General features: G+C 44.4%; 1 protein-coding gene across 3 annotated transcripts in view; it reads left to right on the top strand.

The window, feature by feature from the left end:
- Positions 1-16,872, top strand: part of C1H4orf19 (chromosome 1 C4orf19 homolog) — an 85,301-nt gene that overhangs the window by 59,066 nt on the left and 9,363 nt on the right. For all 3 annotated transcript variants that reach the window (XM_059163778.1, XM_059163795.1, XM_059163786.1), the window contains exon 2: positions 7,152-7,201. The gene's annotated coding sequence lies outside the window, so the exon portion shown is untranslated. The remainder of the gene's footprint in view (positions 1-7,151; positions 7,202-16,872) is intronic.

The following is a 16,872-nucleotide window of genomic DNA, read 5'->3' as shown; positions in this document are numbered from 1 at the left end:
TTTGGTATGGGGTGGGTTTTTTTTTTTTTTTTGCTTTTTTGTTTTGGGTTTTTTTGTTTTTGTTTTCTTTTTCCTTTTTTTTTTTTTTGTTTTTTGTTTTTTGGGGGCTTGGGGGGGTTCTGTTTTTGATTTAAATATTCCTCTTTGATCACTGCTTCACACAATGAAAAGATATTTCCTTGTGGGAAGTCCTGGTTAACTTCTCATAACCTCAGACAACAAAGGGCCCCTGTGTGAGGACGCAGAAATTCCTCTGGAACACAGGGAAGGCCCCCAGCTGAATAGCATCCAAGGAAGATGTTGCAAAGCTTGCAAAGCCTGTTCGAAGAAAGGAACCCAGCTGGAGATCTTTTCTTTCTATTCAGATATTGGCCATGCGTGGGGGTGGGGGTGGGGAAAACCCTTAAAAGAAAACCCAAAAACAGGCCTGAATGCACTTACAAATTACCAGGAAAAGTTAATTCTGGCAACCGGTGTTGGTGCCAACTCAGGCTTATCAGATTTAGAATTTAACTCCACTTGGAAAGAAACTTTGTCTTTCTCCTCATGGAAGTTAAAGAAGATAACAGGGGTGGACTGCCCGCTGGGTAGTATAAACTCTGAGCAAAGAGCGGTCTTGGTCTGCAGCTGAGGCTGAGAGACAGACTGGGCAGGCCCAGCTCACCTCAGCTGCCTCTACTTGCCACCTCTGCTCTGGGCCCACCAGGGAGTCCAACACGCTGCCCCCCACCCCATTACTATGAACTGCTGGTCTTATCACGTGGGGCCCTTAACACAGCATTCATTCCCACCCCACGGAACTGCGGTCCATCCCACCAGGCTGCCTTTCCAACACCCCCCAAGCCTTCCCCTCCAGCCACTTCCTCACATCCTTCCACTTCTCCTAGACCTTGGGAGGATTTATAGAAGGACAAACAGTCAGTGCCACTGGGTCTGGTATGTCCTGGGCTTTCGATAAATGTCAGTGCCCTTCTCCCTTCCTCTCTTTGCCCTGCTTCGAACAGAAAACCTCCTTCCTGTTATAGGTGCTTCTATTCCTGGTCAATGATGGATCCTTTAACAAAAGCCAGAAACCAGGGTAGTGATGCAGTGAAATGTGGAGAACGAGACCTCTCCTCCAATGTCTTCAGCAGCCTGCTTATTGCTGGATGGAGATTAAGAACAGTGAGAAGACTGGCGGCTGCCATCTTTGTGCTTCTACCACCTGCTTATCCAGACCCACGCTTTCCCTATGCTCCTCACATCTGAAAAAGCACAAAGGCCCAGAGAGTTTGAAAGATTTGCTCAAGGCCACAGAGCTAACAAGTAGTGGTGCCAGAATTCAAACTGGGAGTTTCTGTGTTCTCCAGAACTTTCCCCTTCTTCTACTACTCAAAAGTGTGTTCCCAAAGACTCACAGAGTGTGGTCACCAGCAGCATTTGTTCCCAAAATCTGTGCGTGATCAGGCAGGATCAGGAGATGTAAGAAATACACTTTACTGGCTCCCTGAGTGGCTCCAGTTGAAAACTCAACCTCTAACAGAGTAAAAATTCCTTTGCATGTTCAGATAACTTAGCTGGTTAAATATCAAGCTCTGGAAAGCTTTATTTACTAATAGATCCATGGACTGTGATCCCTTCAGGGGTTTAATGTACTTGAAAACACCGTAAAAATCACCATTTAGAACCTCTAGATCAGCACCATCCATGAGGAACACGTTTTCTGTCTATACTGCCCAATATGTTAGCTTTTGAGCACTTGAGCTGGTGTAACTGAGGAGTTGAACTTTTAGTATATTTAATTTTAAGTGATTAAATTAACCACATGTAGCCAATAGTTCCCATATTTGTACACACTGCTCTAGAATATTCTGAAGGTTTGATTGCTGGTCCCCACATTTTCATAATACTTCATGCTCTAGCATATCACTGGATCGTAATCACTTACGTTTTGCCCACCTCACTAGGTTAGAAGCTTTATGTCTTACTTAGTCGGCTATGGTCATCTACTAGCACATGGCCTGGCCCACAGTACTATTGAATAATTAATATAGGCTAAGTAAATGGACATGACTCGACTTTCTCAAAAGCATCGTTGTTAACTGCTTGCTACCAGCTTACCCTGTCTTGAGATTCTGCTCTTGGGACTAGATTGAGTCCCACATCTTCAACTGAAGCCCAGACGGCTCACTTGTGAGCACATTTTCCTTTCTTCTAAGGAAAACTCTCTTTTGGGGGGGAAATTCGCTTCTGTTTCTCTAATTGAATGCTTCTGGTACCATATCTTGGCTTTCTTTTCCGTTTTAGACATTATCTCCCATTATGGAAGTTGATTCAGCTTCGGTCCCCTGCCCCATTCCACCTAAGAAACGTTCCCAGGCCCCACTGGGTACCTCCTCCAGCTTTAGTTTGGTGAATACCTATTAGAAGTCTGTAAACGCTGTGAGGTGCCATCCCAGGGAGAGAATTGTAATTCCCTTCCCACATAGCTTTTCCTCTGGGGTCACAAATGGCTCACGTTTTCATTTATTCAGTATTCTGCCTACTTCACTGATTCAACCCCCGGATTCTTTTCTTACTGTATGTATCTGTCTCCTTGGGTTCCTTAAGTGATTCTATCGATTTCCTCTCTTAAAAGAAAACTGCCCGGAGCCTTCTTGCCTTGTCCAGTCTGAACGAGCTGTCCTTGAGGCTGTGTCCACTGCTGGTATTCTGGGACCTCAGCCACTGTCGTCCTGAGGGACACTTTTGTCCCTTTCCTGTGTTTAATGTCCCGTTTCCTATATCCCTTCCCTTCCTGTCTTGGTTTACTCCTTCGTTTGTTTGTCATTTTCCAGTAGCTTCATTCCCAGAAGGGGAAGGAGTGTGAATGGTAAATTTTTTCAGACCTTTCCTATCTGAAAATGTCTTTATGCTACCCTCTCACTTAATTGTCATTTGTCCTGGTTTAGAATGGTGTGTGTGTGTGTGTGTGTTTAAGGAATCTAAAACCATTCTCTAAAACCATTTTGATCCCCAACTCTTTGCATATGATCTGGTTTTCTCTTTCTAGAAGTCTGTATAGGATCCCAGTTCTAAAATACCACAATGGTGTGTCATGGTGATTAGTCTGTTTTTATTGATTGTGTTGGGCACTTGGTGATTGCTTTCATCTAGAAACTCATGTCCTTCAGTTATGTGACGTTTTCTCAAATTACTTTGTTGATGAATTCCTCCCCTCCTTTTATTTGTTCTTTCTTTTTGGAGCTCTTATTACTTGGATATTGGACTTCCTAGACTGGTCCTCTAATTTTCTTTCATCTTTTCTATTTGATTTTCTGTCTTTATCTGTTTTGCTACTTTATATGAGATTTCCTTATCTTTTTCTTCCAGACTCTCTATTGAAATATTCATCTTTGTTATCTTTTTTTTTTTTTTAAGATTTATTTATTCATTTGAGAGAGCGAAAGAGAGGGTGTGGCGGGGAGTGCGAGAGGAAGAGGGAGAGAGTCTCGGGCAGACTCTGCTGAGTGCAAAACCCCATGTCACGGGGCTCAGTCTCAGCACCCTGACATCATGACCTGAACCAAAATCAAGAGTTGGATGCTTACCCGACTGAGCCACCCAGGTGCCCCTGTTGTTTTAATTTTCAATTAGTTTTCTTCTTCTTACTTCTTGTCTTAAGTGGTTTTTTGTTGGTTCACTGGTTGCTTGGGTACTTTCAGTCTGTCTTTCCTATTCGCGACTTTCCTCAGATGTCTGGAGCACAGCTGGAGGGTGAGCGCCAGCATTCCCAGAGTCAAGAAGGGGAGCAGGTGAGGCTCTCGGTGCTACTGCATGTGCATACATTGACTTAACTCCCAGGTTTGGATTTAGCACCCCTGCCTGCTGCTGTGTGTTCTCTGCAATGTTCCTAGTCCAGAAACCCTGCTTCACCCTTTCTGGACACTAAACTTACATTGTTTGGGGTGCCTGAGTGGCTCAGTTAAGTAACTGCTTTTGGCTCAGGTCATGATGCTGGGGTCCTGGGATCAAGTCCTGAATCAGGCTCCCTGCTCAGCAAGTAGCCTGCTTTTCTCTCTCCCTCTGCCTGCTACTCGCCCTGCTTGTTCATTTTCTCTCTCTCTCTGTCAAATAAATAAAATCTTTTTCTAAAAATTTTTTAATAAAAATAAATAAATAAATAGACTTTCATTCTTTGGGTGAGATAGAGAGTGGCAACCACCCCAAAAGCTGGGCGGGCAGAAAGAGATTTAGGAACCTAACTGCTTCTTACCTTCCAAATCATCCTGATTCTTGCCCTCCCCTCTGTCCCTACTGTCTAAAGCCTTGAAGGAGTCTGCTAAATTGGGTTGGTTCTTGGCTTTCCACACTGCTGACTTGCTGGGTCAGTTACATCACATCCACGGGCTTTCTGTTTTTATCGACTTTTGCTCTCTCTGGGAGCATATGTGTGCCTCTTCTTGTTTTGTCATGGAAGGTAGCCAGCTGCACTGGTTCCGCCTGCACCTTTTTCTTACTCTCTCCCCACCCCTCACTCCAACTCAGTTGGCTAAATGCTGAACTCAGGTTCTCTCAAATACTACACATGGGCTTCTTCTTCCACCTGCCCTACTTGTGGAAACATTCTTCCCATTTGTCGGCCTCCAAGAATAGGAGTAATTTCAATAATTCCATCTTTTGTCCCACAGATCCCTTCTGTCATGGAGATCTGGCTTTTTATTTTTCATAAAACTCAGCACATATTTGTGGAAGTCCTACTTTGTATTTCTTTTTGAAGAAACAAAGATAGTGAGATGTGATCACTGGACTCAGGGAACTTCCAGTGAGTGGCAGGGAGAAAAACAGAAACTGGCTGGTGGATGATGATGATAATGATGATGGTTATGATGATGGTGATGATGGTGGTGAGATGATGATGATGGTGATAATGTTGATGGTGATGATGATTGTGAGGATGATGATGGTGGTGTTGTTGGTGATGATGGTGGTGATGGTGATAAGGACAATGGTGGTGATGATGATAGTGATGATGATGGTGGTGGTGATGATGGTGATGGTGATGATGATGGTGATGATTGTGATGATAATGATGGTGGTGATGGTGATGATTGTGATGATAATGATGGTGGTGATGGTGATGATTGTGATGATAATGATGGTGGTGATGGTAATGATGATGATGGTGATGATTGTGATGATAATGATGGTGGTGATGGTGATGATTGTGATGATAATGATGGTGGTGATGGTAATGATGATGATGGTGATGATTGTGATGATAATGGTGGTGATGGTGATGATGATGGTGATGATTGTGATGATAATGATGGTGGTGATGGTAATGATGATGATGGTGATGATTGTGATGATAATGGTGGTGATGGTGATGATGATGGTGATGATTGTGATGATAATGATGGTGGTGATGATGATAGTGATGAAGGTGGTGATGGTGATAATGATGATGGTGATAATGATGGTGATGACGATGATGATGGTGACAGTGACAGTGAATGAAAAGTAATAGCTAACATTACAGTTATAGTTTGTGTAACACTGTGCTCAGTACTCTGCTGTGTTCTTCCACTTAACCCTAAGTACTCTCTGAAAAAAGTACTATCATAATTGTTATTTTATGCATTAGAAAACTGTTAGTGAGGCAACATAACTTTACCAAGACCCTGTATATAATAAGTGTATATATAAACCAAATTGCTAAGAGAAATCAGGGCCAATAGAAATCAATGCTTAACTCAAAAACAAACCAAGGAAAGCTTGAAAAAATAGTTTTCCAAATTTGCTCTTTGATTTGGATTTCTCTTTGATATCACCACACATCAGGCTCTTTTTATCTCATCACTTAATTCAAAGGATCAACTCTTAGTAAGTTGTGAGTATTATTTAGTGAACAAATAATTGAATTCCTACTGTGTGCCAGGCACCAGGAAACTGCAGTGAATGGGAGTGTATGCCTCTGTAATGGGAGTGTAATGCCTCTGATGGCATTATTTGAACCCTGCATAATATTTTAGTGATTTATAAACTCTTTTGTCTCCTTGGCCTCTACAACAAGATGGCTAGCTCCCCAAGGGCTTGTCTTTCTCATGTCATCCTTACCAAGTAATATTTGAGTTGAATTATGAACACTGTCATAAAAACTAAGAATAATAGAATCATGGGGTGCCTGGTGGCTCAGTTGGTTAAGCATCTGCCTTAGGCTCAGGTCATGATCCCACGGTCCTGGGTTCAAGCCCTGCATTGGGCCTCCCTGCTCAGTGGGGAATCTGCTGCTTCCTCTGCCTCTCCTCCTGTTCATGTTCTCCCTCTCTCAATAAATAAATAAATAAACAAACAAACAAAATCTTAAAAAAAAAAAAGAATAGAATCATGTGGCATTTGGGCAGTGTATTCAATTTTAACAAATTATTCAACAATAAGCAACAACACTTAGTGAAAACACATTACTGACAAGAAAATGAAAATGAGTGACCAAAAGGATATAACCTTCCCTATACTGCATGCCAAATCTGAGGCAGAAGTCATGATCTCAAGAAGTTATTTACTTGGGAATGGGCTAAGAGCATTTCTTGAAAAAGTTGTGTCTGTATATAAGTGAGTTATTCTAATAATCACCGAGAAGTTGGTAAAAATCTGAACATTAGCTTTACTTTCTCAAGTTCTATGTATCATTAGTTTCACTAAGCAAAGCTATTTTCTAAATTATGTATTTTATTAAAATATTTTACATGTATTCATTGAAACTTTGACTGATATGTCTCTAGGAAGCAAATTCTTTGAATTATTTTTCTGTTTAGTTGAAGCTTCACCCAGCAGAGGTGTGTTGTCATGTGATGTTTATTAAATAATGACTATAATTTTCGGTTATTGAACAGTCCCAGCGTGTCTAGCACGTGGTAGACTGCTTCCACATCGTGCCCTTTAACTTGCACGACATTATTTTATAGAGGAAAAACACTGACATTTGGGTGGATTGTTAATTGATTGTTGATTGACAGCAGTTAGGCTGTAGACCCAGGCCACTTGTCTTCCTGGGCCAGGAACGCCATTCCCCCACATCGCTGCCTAGCACCCCCTCGAGATGTGCTGTCTGCTATCACTTCCAAGATGTAACTTGGCTGTGAACAGGAGACAACTTGCAGACTCAATTTGCAACTTTTTTCTTGTTGCAGGAAGAGAAGTTAAACTTTGAGAGAAACCTAATGGACAATCTCCACAACAGGTAAGTTATTTTCTTAATGCTTTGGGAAGAAGGTTCTGTTCTTTCTGTTTTCCATTAAATTTTCTATTACTCGGTCTTTCATGACAGTTGTTTTTTTGTTTTGTTTTGTTTTGTCTTTTAATTCAGAAATGTTAAAGCCAGCAAACTGAGTAATCCCTTAAATCCATTTCTTTCTGGCTTCATTCAGATTTGAGTAGAATTTCGTTATTTCCTTTTTTACTTGTGTTGTTTCAGGATACAGTTCTAGAACATGTGAAATGAGCATGACCCATCTAAGTCTTCCCACTGAAAGATTTTATTATGAGGAACTGAAACAAGATGGTGGAACATCGCCTTGTTTGAGTTTAGTAGAAACATGCCCATCAGACAACTCAAATGTTTTGCCACTGGGCCCATGCCTGCGAGTCGCTGTAAAAGCACAGTGAATATTTCTTTGTGGATTGCCGATAAATTTTAGCAAGTTAGATGAATTCAAACAAATAAGGAATCCACAAATAATGGGGATCAAAAAAAAATAATGGGGATCAATTAGACCCATAAAGCAAGTAGATTAACACCAGGTACCTAGGAAGCTCTATGTAAGTTTGATATTTTTTATCATCATCATGATTATAATATGTTATTAAATATTCTGAGGGCATTGGGCACCTTTGAAAAGTTTTATAAGTAAGGAGAGTGATATGATTAGGATTTGTGTCCTAACAAGATCATGTGACTTCTGTATGTCCAGTGTGTCAGGTGGATGCAGGTGAGGAGAGGATAATGTTATGGGCGGGGCAATGGCAGTGCATGTGGAGAGAAGAGGGTGTCTAAGAGAGACAGTGTAAGAGGCTGCATTCCTGCCTTCAGGTTTCATTCCCCCCTGGAATGTGGTCCCGAACTCCGCCAGCACCATTATCTGCTCTGCTCACCTTTGCCCATAAGCCTTTCTTAATCTTCCCAGGATTACTTAGGTGCTCCTTAATGCAATAGTGGGTAATGCGTTTCAGTTGTGTTAACACTAGACTATTCATCTGCTTTTTTTTTTTAAGATTTTATTTATTTTATTCAACACAGAGAGAAAGGGCACAAGCAAGGAGAGCAGCAGGCAGAGGGAGAGGGAGAAGCAGACTCCCCACTGAGTAGGGAACCCGTTGTGGGGCTCGAACCCAGGACCCTGGGGTCATGACCTGAGCCAAAGGCAGATACTTAACCGACTGAGCCACCCAGGTGCCCCATGCTTATTTGTTTCTTATAACATATTTCCCTTGCTAGACTGTAAATTCTTTCCAGATTCCTGAAGTTGAATTCAGCACTTGGCACATAATAGCTGCTCATAAAATATATGCTGCATGATGGATGGTGAGCCCTTTAACCAACAGCAAAGATCTTTTCTGTCTCTTTGTGTGCTAATAACTAGCAGAGTGTACTGCTTGCAGTTTGGTGCTGAGGGATAACTGAGGCCTTAGAACCATGCTCAGTCTCTTCAAGCACACAAACTGTGTTTCCTGTACTTCCAAGACACCTTGGGGGTTCAGTTTTGCGTATGGAGGAGTCATCTAAAGTATGGGACCATCTGTTTTTTCTTGTCCTCTGACCAGTTTGTGCTTCTAGCCTTGAGTCCGGAGTACATGTGTAAAATGAGGTGACTGAATGGGATGTTCTCTAAGATTCGGGCAGTCTTTAAGATAACAGGACTTAGAACTAGGTGATTCCAAGCATCAGTTCTGAACTAGGCTTGCTTCTAAAGCTGTCATTATCAGTAGCAGTACAAGGCTCACCGTATGGTATAAACTTGGGTCCACGTCGCCTCCTCTAAGGCTTCCTCATCATTGCCAGAACTTAGCTTTTTCTAAACACTTCATGTTTCTTCCAGACCTCTCCCCACTCCCAGATAAAGCTGTGTCCCAAGTAGGAAGCATACCATGTGTCGGAGATGTGCCCCGATTCCCACACGGCTCCAGGGCGGATACGCTCAGAACATCGCTCATTTCTATTCACAGTACCTAAACACAACTAGCAGCCCGTGGTTCCAGAATCTTCTCACAGACGACCATGAACATGAGAGCAGTCAACATTTAAGAACTTTCTACTTACTAGACCCACTCTACCAGACCCATCACCGTGTTTAAATAATGTGGTCTTTTTTTTTTTTTTTTTAAGGATTTTATTTATTTGAGAGAGAGAATGTGAGAGAGTATGAGCAGGGAGAGGGGCAGGAGAGGGACAAGCAGACTCACTGCTGAGCAGGGAGCCCGATGTGGGGCTCGATCCCAGGACCCCGGGATCATGACCTGAGCTGAAGGCAGACAGTTAACCAACTGAGCCACCCGGGTCCCCATAAATCACTTGAATTTTTTTTTTTTAAGATTTTATTTATTCGACAGAGACACAGTGAGAGAGGGAACACAAGCAGGGAGGGTAGAAGAGGGAGAAGCAGGCTTCCTGCTGAGCAGGGAGTCCAATGTGGGGCTTGAACCCAGGACCCTGGGATCATGACCTGAGCTGAAGGCAGACAGCTTAACAACTGAGCCACGCAGGTGCCCCTAAATCACGCAATCTTAAAATAGGAACCCTGCGAGATTACCTACTGTGTTCCCCATCTGATGACTGGCAAACTGAGAAGTTAAATGGCTCACTGGAGGTGACCCAGCTTTGAACAGGCCAATCCAGATTCTGACTCCAGAGCCCATTCCCATAATTACAGTGCTAGACTGTCTTCTGCATACTGGATTTCCAAGTTCTTCCTCTTCTTCTCCTCGACCCCCTCTATGATTTTATACACGTTCTTTGTCTGATCCCTAATGTGGCCAGAAAATGAAAGCAATCGTGTGCTAATGACAATATCTCTTATGTTTCTAAGCAGATCCCCTACTAAAGATGGGTGATGCTGGGCTTCCTATTCAGCTTGAACCGAAGTCAGTAGATGAGCCCAGCACACTGAGATTAGATATTTTGCCCTTTGATACTGTTACCATGATGGCCCAGAGTATGCCAGAAGGGTATCCCCTGATCACACGTGAGAAAGACAGAACTGCTTGTGTTAAGTGAAACACATCATCTTCATTTCAGATTTTTAAAATCTTCTCAAAGAAACTATAATGCTATTATGTGAAGATGCTCCAAAATGCACTTGTTCAAATTCTTGGAAAGTAAAACTCATTCAGAAGGTCATGGTTCCCGCCCCCACCCCTACCCCCACCATCTTCAGTTGAGTCCAAATCTTGGTGCTGCAGTGATTATCCCTGACCGGCACACTTGGTTTGGTTTTCAGTGGCATGGTCTATTAGCTCATCGGCCAACAAGATTCTACCCAAGGAACAGAATTTGGGGGAAACATCTAAGTCCACATCACCGAGGAAAATCTGTTATTTTCAATGAGATTATGTAGATATTAGTTGAGTCCATATTATGGTCCCAGTCACTTTCTCCGCAGAGCTGTCTGTGATAATCTGCATTGACTTCCTCAGCATACATTGCAAAAGCACTTTGATAGGCCCAGGGGGATATCTAGATTACTGCTGCTAAGAGTTTTAGATATTTGTCTTAAGCTGTTGACTTGGAGCCTCACTGAAGCATTTAGGGGCATATTACAAATCAGCTTCCTGACACTATATTGATGATGACCAATGGGTCGATACGGCCCAGTGCCTATACTAATAACAGAGAACAACTTCCTTATTTTAGCAGCCATAAAGAACGTCTGTAAGTTTATTATTAACCACCGTCACCTACACCCATCAATGATGTTGAGTATTTTCATAGATTACTAAAAATAGCATGAAGGTTCTTCTTCCCTGATCCCTTTTCCAGTGGCAGTTTTAGAATACCCATATATGGATATAGGAGGGGTTTAAGAGCTTGGAAGGGAAGACAGGAGACTTGTAAGGAAGTCACATTGTACAGAAGACAGACTGATTTGTGCTGAGAAAGGGAAGAGAACTTGATGGAGATGACGGAGGGGCTTACATCCCTTCCCCGGCCATCACTGACATCCCCCACGAGCCGCCCTGTGTCAGGCGTGCAGCAAGCAACCATATCTACATTCAAGAATACCAGGTTTTGCAGAATCCAATACTGTCGCTGTATATTCTCCAGTGGCTGAGCTAGAAAGCCTTTGAGCAGGATACTGTTTGTATGAGGCTAGGTCCGGTCAGAAACAGGAATCTCTCCTTTCAAACAAAGGGAAGTTAGAGCCCGTTGGCAGAGCTGGGAAACCAGCTGGTGAGGCAAACACAGAGATGGTTAAGGTGGGAAGACAGGAGCACCATAGGGGGAGGCGCAGACCCGGGTGCTGGGCCAGTGGCCGGAGCCATGGAAGGCTGTGAAGGAGATTCGGTCCGTGCCGGGATGCACTGGATACCGTCCACGCAGCGAGAGAGACAAAGGGAGAAATACCCTGCCTTCTCCCATCTTCCTCCTCTGCTCGTCCACCAGCACCTTCCATCGGTGGGACCCACCCAGACCCAGAGGGCCGGGGCTCCTAGGCATTGCCCTGCCCTGGGATGTGGAGCCAGCAGGAGGAGGCAGGCACGGATCTCACAGCAGACAGGCCGTGGATCAGCCAGCCCCCTGTCATAGATTTGTGCCAGTTATGTCCCAGTTACTAAACATGAGGTCGTTCAAGTGGATCCCATATTTTGAGATACTTGGTTATTTTAGCTTTTCCCCGTTACAACTCCCATAGAGAAGGATAATAGACCGAATATAATTTAGAAAGTGTTTCAATGCAAATTCTGAAAAACAGTTTTTAGAAACTTAAGACGTTTGGAAACTGCCCCAGTTGGGGATGGGATTGGGAACAGCAATGACAGGTATGAGTTTCTGACGAAAATTAAGAGGCCTAGACTGCCTTGGCATCCTTACTGCAGTAAAGCACCGATTCTTGAAGTGTGGTCCCCAGAAAGCATGAGCATCACCTGGGTGCTTGTTAGAAATACAGATTCGCGGGCCCCACCCAGACCCAGGTGTAGCCCGGGCCCTCTGAGGGATCCACCAGGTTCCCCACGCACACCCCGGCCTTGATCCAATAAGGGATCACATCGCATCTGCTCCAAACAGAAGTCTACTCTTAGGAATGTGCACTCCAGAGAACAGAGCAGAGCTACTCAGACTTTTCCCCTAAAATAGTTCCCACTGGTGAGGTATCAAGAGGGCTGACCCAGGCTACTCACAGACTGGAAATTCCTGTATGCCTTCTGTCTAATTCCAGTATCAAACACACAATATCCTGAATTTATGTTTAATTAGAAATAATGAGCTGCATCCCCCCAAACATCCCCCCCAAACGCACCTATAAAATTGTCCCATGTGTGATATTGTGGCTTGTCTTCACTTCGTAGTTCATGGCCACATACCCTCATCCAAAAGATGGGTCTCCAAAACCAGCTCACACATGGGCTAGCCCGCACAGTCTGGGGGAGCACAGGGATGGCCAGGATGGCCACAGGGAGAGGCAGCCACATGGACGGCCCAGCAGCACCACATCTGGGGGGAAGGAATTGTAACTCTGTACTCCACAAGCTCCTTCCTCCCTGGCCACTTCCACAGAATTATTCTTCAGACGTACAGGTGGAAGGGAGCTACCCAGACTCTCCGATCTGGGGATCTGTTGAGCTGTCTTTGGGTCAACCGTGGTCTCAGTAGAATTGCGGGAGCCCTTTGACCCCACCACGATGTGGCCAGATTACTGAATAAACCTCGGGCTGGGCCAAGCTACAGGAGGCCCTGCCATAAGGTGGTGCCATGGCCACCGAGACTTACAGGTGACGGTCCACTATCTGAAATATTTACCGCATCACTTACTCCCTAACTTTGCCCCAGAGCAAAGCGCCTACACTCTTTATGTCCTACACCTTGTCTCTCAGAGGCCTTTCCCACACACAGTCCCCAGCCAATGTAGATTAACCAACTGCTCTGTACTGCCATCTGGTGGTCACAGAGGCAAGCACACCTATAAAATTCGGTCCCAGCCCAAATTAATAGGATCTAGTTCCCTTTTGCAAAAGCTACTGGATTCCCAAACCACAGCTTGTTGTATAATCCAGTGGACTCAGAAATCAACAGAACCTACCAAGACATATGCCAGGAAACTTTAACAATAATGAGAATTAGAACAACAGCATTAATAGCTACACTGTACCACTTTCTAATTTACATCCCTTGACTTATCTATAAAACAGTGGTTCCCGCCTTAGAAGATTGTTGAAAAGTTAAAATGGATGAGTACACGGAAGTTCCTAAAACAGGGGTGCCTGGGTAGCTCAAGTCAGTTGGTCGTCATCCTCCAGCTCAGGTCATGATCCCAGGGTCCTGGAATCGAGTGCCACATCGGACTCCCTGCTCAGTTGGGTATCTGCTTCTCCCTTTCCCTCTGCCCCTCTCCCTGCTCCTGCATGTGCACGCTGTCTCTCTCTCTATGAAATAAATAAATAAAATATTTTTTTAAAAAAAGAAAGAAAGTTCCTAAAACAGTATTTGATGCATAGTAAACACTGAAACATTAACTACCTGTCTAAATACTCACAAGTACTAACAGTATGCCGGACACTATAGTAAATGCCTTACAAATTTCTAGCTCATTTAATTTTTCAAAACTGTCCTGGCAAGCTGGAACAGTTACCATTCCCATGTTGCAGGTTTGTCAGCTAAAGCTTGAAGAAGCTAAGAAATTTGCCTCGAGGTCACAAAGCTAGGAAGTGGTGGTGGGAGAATGGAAATTGGCAAGTCGGCGCCTAGATTGCTCCTTTAAACACCCGGCTGAAATGCCGGTATGCTGCGATGAATCTTCCCGAACATTTACCTAAATGCCATCCCACCCCACACAGATACCCCGCTGCCACCACCACCATACCCACATATTCAAGACTAGAAGTTCTCAGGGAACACCTGCACGCCTTTGTTTTCCCAGAACCTGCTCCACTGCCCGGTACACACTAGGGATTCGTTGGAGAGCCGTGGAATCAGCGGAGACACCATGTAATGACTGTGATCATTCACGAAACGTCTGTCTTAAGGACAGCAGACCAGTGACCACCTCAGGAAAGAAAACATGGTGTCACTTGTCTTCACTTCCTAGGTCATGGCCACGTACCCTCATCCGAAAGATGGGTCTCCAAAACCAGCTCACACATGGGCTAGCCCACAGGATCTGAGGGGGTACCGAATAGAAATAGAATAGAATAGAATAGAATAGAATAGAATAGAATAGAATTTGAATAGAAAGAAGGGCCATAGACCTGTTTTTTTGTTTGTTTGTTTTTTAAGATTTTATTTATTTATTTAACAGAGACTGAGAGATCTCAAGTAGGCAGAGAGGCAGGCAGAGAGAGGGGGAAGCAGGCTCCCCATTTGAGCAGAGAGCCTGATGTGGGGCTTGATCCCAGGACCCTGAGATCATGACCTGAGCTGAAGGTAGATGCTTAACCCACTGAGCCATGCAGGCGCCTCATAGAACTGTTTTTAAGATCCATTAGAGAGATGTGGTTTGCCAGTCTATGGACCACAAGGAGAGGAAAAATGGAGTGACATTCTCACTGTTGGAAAAGTCTTACTGTTCCACAATTAACACAGACACCCAGGATCCTGTGGCTCCAGCAGGAGTAAAGTCATGGGACCAGGACCTGGCTTGTTGCCCAGAGCTCGTGCAATGAAGCACCGCAGGAACAGTGTAGACAACCTCCTCAGGTAAACACACCGGTCAGAACAGCCATAGGAAAGGCCAACAAGGCAGCCCTCTAAATAATACGATCTGAGTGGGCCCAGCACAGCCTCTCATCAAGATACAGCTGTTTCAACCTGACATTTCATCCTCGGAGACTGACTGGTTTCTTGGCTCCTGAGAACTCAACCTCCAGCCCGGGAGCCCATGCCTCCTCCCCTCCTGCATTCTCCAGTGGAGACTGGGGACCCAGCAGCTCCCCTCCTCCAGCCTCACAGGGTGGTCCCTGAGATTGGAGTCCTCACCTCAACAGCTTTGCTGTTACACGTCCTCTCCCTCGGGACTCCCTGGACAGAGGCTGAGGAGACCCCTGCCAAAAAGCCGCACATGTGAGGGAATGAGCCAGAAAACCCGGGGCCTGAGGAAGCACAAGGAGGGGAAGCTTTTTGTATTTGGTCGGGCCCCTGAGCTGGTGGCGTCCTACTGGTGCCCGCCTTACCTCAGGATTCAAGGAGGCAACTGTGCGTAAACCAAGTTGAGGAGGGAGTCATGAGGGAAGTCCCCTTTGTTCACTGAGTCACCTTTTAGGTTATCAGATTTGGAGGAGAGCTTTGAGGTCATGGACTCCTTTTGCAGATAAAGAAACTAAGGAGTTAAGAGACCACAAAGTTTGTTTTTGTGGTCAAGGGACCACAAAGTTTCCCATGTCTGTGCACCTGGTGCGGGAGCTGTTGCTAACATGTAACTTTGCCTGGCTGGTTCCCATCAGATGCCATATGACACTTTTAGTCTGATAATTAGGACTGTCATTTCGACTGTTGTTCTTTCCAAAATATTTCACAAAACAGAAGTTTTGTTGATTGTTAATAACTCTTTTGCAGGGGGTGGGGGAATTCTGTGGTTAAATAGTTTGGGGAGATACTGAAGTCAACAAGGTAGAATAGTTCTTATTCAAAACCACGAATGTGTTCACCTTTAATTTTTTTTTTTTAATTTTATTTATTTGAGAAGGAGAATGAGCAGGGAGAAGGAAATAGGGAGAGAGAGAAGCAGCCTCCCCGCTGAGTGGAAAGCCTGACATAGGGCTCCATCCCAGGACCCTGGAATCATGACCTGAGCAGAAGGCAGACGCTTAACCGACTGAGCCACCCAGGCCCCCTTCATCTTTAAACTTAATCTCTATTGTTCCAAACCTATCTGACCAGGGACCCCTTTCTGAGGGGAAAAACCTACAAAGACATTTCTGCACATCGATATCCCATCGAACTCAGTTCTGGACGATGCTAGCATATATCGTAGCACATCAACTATAGGAGATTTTATTTATTTTTATTTATTTGAGTCAGAGAGGGAGTGGGAGGGAGAGGAAGAGAGAATCTCAAGCAGACTCTCCACTGATGGCAGAGCCCAGCTCAAGTTTTGATCTCACAACCCTGAGATCATCACCTGTGCTGAAACCAAGAGCCAGGCCCTTAATGGGCTGAGCTGCCCTGGTGTCCCGTACATCAACTATTGAGGACGTGTAAAACAGACTCTTTGATGGTGCTGGTAATAAAAAAGGTCCTTGTATAGTTTTTCAGGTTCTCCAAAATCAGCCAAGCTCAGCCTCTTCAGGAGAAAAGGAAACACACCAAGAGTTTTCCAAGGCTATCCAAAAAGGAGGAAATGGATTGAGTAGTCTTAGAATGTAACTTCTTGTCTCTTTTCTGTTGTGAATTCAGCGGTCAGGGAAGTTGGGCAGGCCATCTCGTATTTAGCCTAGAAAGCACCTGCCGAATATTATCCTTCATTCCTCTTGAGCCCAGGAGCTCAGTACCCAGAAACGACTCACTAAATATTTGTCAACTTCACCTGCTGCCCAGGTTACATGAAACCCCAACTGTTTTGTAAACACTGGTGAGTTGGTTTTTTCAAAAACGGAGCTGGAAATTTAAGTGTTTAATTTCGTGTCTCTTTCCCAAGCATTCCAATTTCAATCAACTCAGACCACTTCCCCGAAGCTGCCTCTACCGCTCGCTCGTGGACTAGAACC

The sequence above is a fragment of the Mustela lutreola genome, chromosome 1 (genome assembly GCF_030435805.1).
Source record: "Mustela lutreola isolate mMusLut2 chromosome 1, mMusLut2.pri, whole genome shotgun sequence".
NCBI lineage: Eukaryota > Metazoa > Chordata > Mammalia > Carnivora > Mustelidae > Mustela > Mustela lutreola.
This window is presented reverse-complemented; position numbering and strand designations above follow the sequence as displayed.